The following is a 6,949-nucleotide window of genomic DNA, read 5'->3' as shown; positions in this document are numbered from 1 at the left end:
GGATACCAGACGCTCCACCAGAACACACAAAAGTTCAGGAGGGAGGTGGAATTGAGGCTGACCAGGGGGAGGGACGGCGGGCCAGGACCATACAATGGAAGGGGGCCAGGGGACAGAGATAGACCAGGGCATGAGAACAGAACCGGCAGGGTGAAAGGCCAAGGTGGGGCCGGCAGGATGAACCAGCAAGGCCCCAACCACACAGGAACCCCAGCAGATAGCCAGGATGGAGCCGGAGGAATGAGCCAGTGAGGCTCCTCTCAAACAGGAACCCAGGCGGACAACCAGAGCAGAGCCGGAATCCTGCCAGGCAACACTGGTGGGACAGAAAACCCTCTCAGCGACTCAGGGAAAACTGTAAACAAGAGCAGAGAGAGTTTAGTACCAGTCTCGATGGCTGCAACAGGACAGGCCGATTGATCCGCAACGGTCCCTGTGAGCTCCCAGACTGGAGTGAATTCCTTAATGAGCTCTGAGAGCTCCTGAACTGGAAAAGGCTCGGAATAGACCTTGTAAGCCACCGGATTGGAGCGGGCTCTGGAGTGGACTCTGTGAGCTCCCGGACTTGAGCGGGCTCTGGAGTGGACTCTGTGAGCTCCTGGACTGGAGCGGGCTCAGGAGTGGACTCTGTGAGCTCCCGGACTGAAGCAGGCTCTGGAGTGGGGCTGGTCGTGGCAGCACGACAGACCGGCACGTAGGTTGTCGTTGCTTTTTGTACAGGAAGTGCATTTGTAATTCATTTTTCAGACGGATTGTTGGGAGTTTTTGTGTAAGCTATTAGGTACCGAATTTGTACCCTCTTTCGCCTCAGTCATTTTTTGTAGCAACGGAATCTTTTACCCGTGCCTCACTCACCTCTTGTTGGTCACACGCTTATATAGTCTATGGTCACACGTAGCGTCTCAGGAGATCAACATGTCACCATGGATTAAGCAGGTTTGCCTTGTTCTTGCGGCAGTGTTCATGTTGTCCAGTACAACAGAGTTAAAGAAGGATGAAGCATTGTACTGTTCAGCCTGCATGGCGATTGCAGAGGAGATTAACTATTCAGTCAGTCAAACGGATCCAAAAAAGACGATTCATGTTGGTGGATTCAGACTTAAACTCGATGGAAGTCTTGCGGACAAAAAGGTTACTCTGGCTAGGTCTGAGGCTTACTTAACTGAACTGCTGGAAGAAGTTTGCAATAGCATGAGTGATTATGCTCTCTATGAGGACCCGGACACCAAAGAAAAGAGCTACAAGAGATTTGCACCAAGAGGAAATGATGGTGTGAATTTTCCCGATTTCAAAAATTTTAAGTTTGATGGAGAGTTCCAGTGCCTTGAAGTTTGCTTGTGAAAGCATTGTGGAAGAGTTGGAAGATGATATCATCTCCCTCTTCGCCAGTGAGGCAGACCATGTGACTAAGACGTTGTGCAGTGAAGTATCAGGTCACTGTAAGAGCTCCGTTTTCCAGCACAGCAAACTTTAGTTCCAGATTAGCGTCTGCTGAAGAACACTCAAAAACTCGGACCAAAAATGAAGACATTAAATATTTTCCTAAAGTGTGTTATTGTTTAGAATTTTTTAGTAACATCAAAATTATGATGATAAAAATTATTTGACGTTCATAAAGTGTATTACAACTGCTTCCACTGTTGATTAGTGGGCACACTCTTCCTGTATTACTTTCATATATAATGTAATATAATATAATATAATATAATATAATATAATATAATATAATATAATATAATATAATATAATATAATATAATATAATATAATATACTGAACCTGATTTTATTCCGATGACTTGTAATTTAATTTACATGTTTATTTCCTTAGTTCTTTTTAACCTCAAATTAGTTTCATGGCATTCACTATGGTATTACCGATGTTATTTATGAAACGTTTACCCTTGACAAAGCAAAGGACTATGGGAAACGGAGTTCAAAACATGTAACACAAAAACAGGAAGACCAGTCCAGGGCACCACAACCAGACACTGTGACAATAATGTTATAAAATACTTCTGTTTTTGCTTGGTTTATTCACATATAAACATTGATCAATGCACATACATAGAGCAATGTGCTTACCTGACATGATAAGATAAAATATCTGCCTTTGTGTTTTGAAGATGAACCAATGTCTTGGGTTTGGGTTTGGAACAACATGAGGGTTAGTAAATGATGACAAAATTTTCATTTTTAGGTGAACTATCCCTTTAAAAGAACACATAGTTTGTGTATAAGATGCAGGCGAAACACCACAAGCTAAAAAAAAACACGTTATCTGCATGCTTAATAACCAGCTCTTTTACCCCACTTGTACCTGCTTTGTGTAGTTTAATATTAAGAGGGCTTTATTAGGGAAGCCTGTAAAGAGATTCAAAAAAAGCCTGACTGACTTTTGAACATTACATTTAAAATTTTCACCAAGAATCTTTTATTCCTAACTGTGCTCAGGTGTAGCAGTCCAGAAAGATTACGTTTAAGTGAATTGATTAAAAATAATAATTAAAAAAGCGAACATTATTTGAAGAGAAACAGTGCATCAGTTGTGGTCCACAACATTCATCTTTATCATAGCTTAGGAAGTGATGTCAGATCACACAGTGATTCTCTTTACACAACAAAAAGCATCAAGTAAAAATAAAGTGAAAGTGCATGAGTTATTAAAATGAGGGCGTAAACATGAATGAAAGCAAAGACAACTGGTGATTTTAATTGCTTTCTTCTCTTCCAGCTTCAAACGAGCGATTGCTGGGACTTTGATCGATTTCTCAGTACTATTTGAGTTCACGTCAGTAGTACAGTCATTGAGCTGGACACCAAATTTAATGCAATGAGAGAGGCAAATCCTGTTTTGTGTGAAAGTGAGCAAACTGTAAAGCACTCAAAAATCAACAAGCTCTTGTTCCATCAGAATATGACCTTGCTTTTATAAGTCGTGATAAATGGGTTCTGCTCTACCTTGTAGGGAATATTAAATCTTGCCCTAACTACACATCACTTCTTGGCAACATTTACTTTGAGGCATATGTGCATGCAGAGGAGAAATGTGTTTACTTCCTTCTGTGATTCACGTTGATTTCCAGAGAGACCTGGACAGAAAAAAAAGAAATAAAAATAGACAAAAATATAAGAATAACAATTAAAATAAATAAATAAATAAATAAACAAAATTAATTACATTTGAACAGAAAAAAGTATAGCCTAAAATCTGCATGTATATGAATACAGAATACTTATACAACATCAACACACACACACACACACACACACACACATATATATATATATATATATATATATATATTAGAATTAAACATTCATTACTTTACTCTCATATTAAGTACCAGATCTTTATATAAAAATCTGATACTTTTTTAATGTTACAGTATCATCTACACAGACGTCTAACACAGAATGTTTTTGGCACCACAGAGCCTCAGTGTTTACACTTTTTAGGTGAATCAGCCAACAAATGGCTTCCTTATTGCTGTCTCTGCACGTTAGGCTGGAATAGGACAGTGAATTTTATACATCTGAAAAAGTGTACACTTTAAATTAGATGCAGAATAGAGTAAGTATTCTGTCTTGATATGTCAAAATATCAAGGCGTACCAGAAAGCGTGGTGATTAAAGCAAAAATAAAACAGTGTTTTTTTTTTAAAGTAAGTCCATTTAAAGAACAAAAAGACTAATTAATTGCCATCTTCTTTTAGAGGACATGAAGTGTCCACACTGTGAATTATAGATGAGGCTGCACAAGCTATAGGCCTGAAGAGTAATGGGGGAGCTAATCAGTGAGGACAAATAAAAGAGAGGAGATAACTCTAATCACTAAAGGGACTGACACATGTCCAGCATTACATCCAATTCGTTCTGTCCCACATTTGGTCTCAACTAATAGTGCTGATTGTAACCTAGCTATTTGGCTGCTTGTGTTGTCTGGACATGCCAATGTTGTAGGCATGCTGCCACGAGACAGAGAACATAGTCTAGTTTGACAACTAGTGTTCCAATACCTCCTGGAGTGCCCATCGCTATGCTGTGAGTAATGAATAGTCACACATTGAATCTGCGCCCACAGAACTCTACAGAATGATCTGCAGATTTCCATAAAATTACACTTTGCTTGCTCGTTTATTAAATATTTTGGAAAATTTGATTATGATTTCAGCTGCCATTATGCAGTACTTTTAGCTTTTTAGCTGAATTTCACAGCTAAGAAATAAGAAAACTGTAATATGCTTTTTTTCAAGACATGATTATAGTTATTGTTTTCTTGCTGCATACTGTTTTTTTCTTTTTACATTAACATATTTACACCGAGTTAAAGGTGTTGGTCTAGTGATGGGAATGTTAATTTGCTGAGGACATCTCATTCACAGCACTTCCATGTTTAGTGGTTTTATGCTTCAACATTGTTCACTTGATAAGCAGCTGTTTATGCACAGCATGGTGTCTACTCTCAGTTCTTTCCTGAATAATTGTATAAAAGGGAAAACAACTACAAAAGAAAATATTCAAGAACAAATTATTCAGTGGAGATTTTTTTTTACTATTTAATATGAACTTTTAATAATATACACTATACGCTGTTAAAATATATTTTTATTCAGCAAAGATGCAGTAAATTGATGAAAAGTGAAAATAAAGACATTTATAATGTTATAAAAGACTTCTGTTTCAAATAATCCTGAAAGGAGAAACCATGTGCCCATAGTGCTGGGGTCACCAGGTTCGGTCCTGGAGGGTATCTTGCAGAGTTTAGCTCCAACCCAAATTAAACACACCTGAACCAGCTAACCAACTAAACTCTGCAGGACACCGGCCCTCCAGGATCAAGTTTGGTGACCCCTGATATAGTGTATATGGAGAAGAGGAGGGGTCCAAGAACTGATCCCTGGGGAACCCCAGTGACCAGCTGATGTGCTTTGGATACTTCCCCTCCCCCAGGCCACCCTGAAAGACCTACCAGTGAGATAGGATTCAAACCAGCGAAGTGGAATCCCTGTGATGCCCAATGATGAAAGGGTGGACAGAAGAATCTGATGATTCACAGTATCTAAGGCGGCAGATTGATCCAGCAGAATAATAACTGAGAACCAAATCAGCATATGTATTATCAGTGTTGGGGGTAACTCATTACAAGTAATGCGAGTTACGTAATCAGATTACTTTTTTCAAGTAACTAGTAAAGTAACGCATTACTTTTTTAATTTACAAGAAAATATCTGAGTTACTTTTTCAAAAAAGTAATGCCAGTTACTTTGTTTTCCCATTTACTGACTGACAAGTCTCCTGTCCTCATACTGGGAGAAATCGGAAGTGCAGAGGAATTGTGTGCGCTGTGTGAACATGATGCTACTGTAGTTCTAGACTAAATGTGAATGTGTATTAATTCATCCCACTCAAATAACACAAATGTATCTAATCCCATTTTATTAACCAATGTCTTTGCTGCTGACCTTTGATGATCCAGTTCAACCATACTAATAAACAAAAATGACTTTAGATAAACTAACAAATGTGCTTTGTTTTTTTATTGCTGAAGAGTGTTTCTTCTCCTGCGTTCTACTCTACAGACGTGAATTTACTTTTGCTGCAGCCTGAGGTTTATTCATTACACTTTTTGGTGTGAAGTGCTTTTATATTTACTATAAATATAACTTTTTATATTAAAAACTATCAAGCCCTGCTTATATTTAAAAAGTAACGCAAAAGTAATATAACGCATTACTTTCCATAAAAAGTAACTAACGTAAGTAGTTACTTTTTTAGGGAGTAACGCAATATTGTAATACATTACTTTTAAAAGTAACTTTCCCCATTTCTGTGTATTATTATCAATACATATAATATTCTCAGATGACAATTTCTTACAATACTAGGCTAATTACTCAAGCGTTACCTTGTCAGCCTGCAGGAACTACTAGTGATCTGGACCATTATTTTAAAGTGAAAAACACCTTAACCACTCAGTAATTACTAAGTAATTTAATAAGTAATTTAACATATTTTATATCTGACACATGCTGTGCAGTCATACATTTGTGTGAGGCACTAGTGATATTTTACCAGACACTGTAATCTGGAATATGCGGTTTTGTGTTTAACACAATATAAATGTAGTCGATGCCTTCATTAAGGATGTGAATTGTTTTTGTCAAGAGAACATCATTATTTATATTCAAGAAAATTCCTCCCCAGCCTACTGTCACTAAAGGTACAGGTCTATTGGAGTCGGAGACATACTGAACTGACACACACTAGAGCTCATAACTGTGAACTAATTCAATCACTTCCTAATTATTAACATTTTTAAATAAATTATTTATTATTATTATTTTATGTTTTTGTTTGAAATAAACAGAGAACATCCATCTTTTGGTAAGAGTAGTAGTCACAATTTCAACCTGTAGCCGACTTCTTTGGGGGATATCATATTCATAAATTAGTTTCCACAAAGAACCCAATTGTTCACTATTAAGACGTTACTGTTGTGATTAGTAATTAATTGGTTATTCTTTATTAATTGGTCATAGTTCCCAAGTAGTTCTCAATGAGGATATATGTTTTTAGTAATTATCAAATATCTAATAAGGAACTACCTTTGTCCTAAATTTGCTACTACTTACTGCTTAGTTAATCTTGCTTCTCTATTAGTAAATAGTATTAAGTTAAGTGTTAATGTAGTACTACCTATTACCTATAAACACTCGGCATTTATGAATGTTTTGTGAATTAATAATATTTGAAGGTACATTTTTAGGTAAAAGTAAGGTAGAAAAGTGCCAAGATTAATTTAATAACTAGTCACAGAATGGATTTTAGGAAACGTTAACCCACTAAAGATTATGTGTCCCTGCTAGCATTTAACAAAACCTAGTAGAGAGCAAAGTGCACACTACAATGCACCTCCCGCCCCCACTGGCGAGGCTTTGGCTTATTATT

At 37.2% G+C, this 6,949-nt stretch overlaps 1 pseudogene; it reads left to right on the top strand.

Annotated features, from left to right (window-relative positions):
• The first annotated feature begins 891 nt into the window (after window positions 1-891).
• LOC107552229 (protein canopy-1 pseudogene) lies at window positions 892-1,588 on the top strand (annotated as a pseudogene).
• Window positions 1,589-6,949: the final 5,361 nt, after the last annotated feature.

This window comes from Sinocyclocheilus grahami, unplaced genomic scaffold (assembly GCF_001515645.1).
Source record: "Sinocyclocheilus grahami isolate Dianchi unplaced genomic scaffold, SAMN03320097.WGS_v1.1 scaffold443.1, whole genome shotgun sequence".
Taxonomy (NCBI): domain Eukaryota; kingdom Metazoa; phylum Chordata; class Actinopteri; order Cypriniformes; family Cyprinidae; genus Sinocyclocheilus; species Sinocyclocheilus grahami.
The sequence above is the reverse complement of the archived record's forward strand: the minus strand, read 5'-3'. Positions and strand labels throughout refer to the sequence as shown.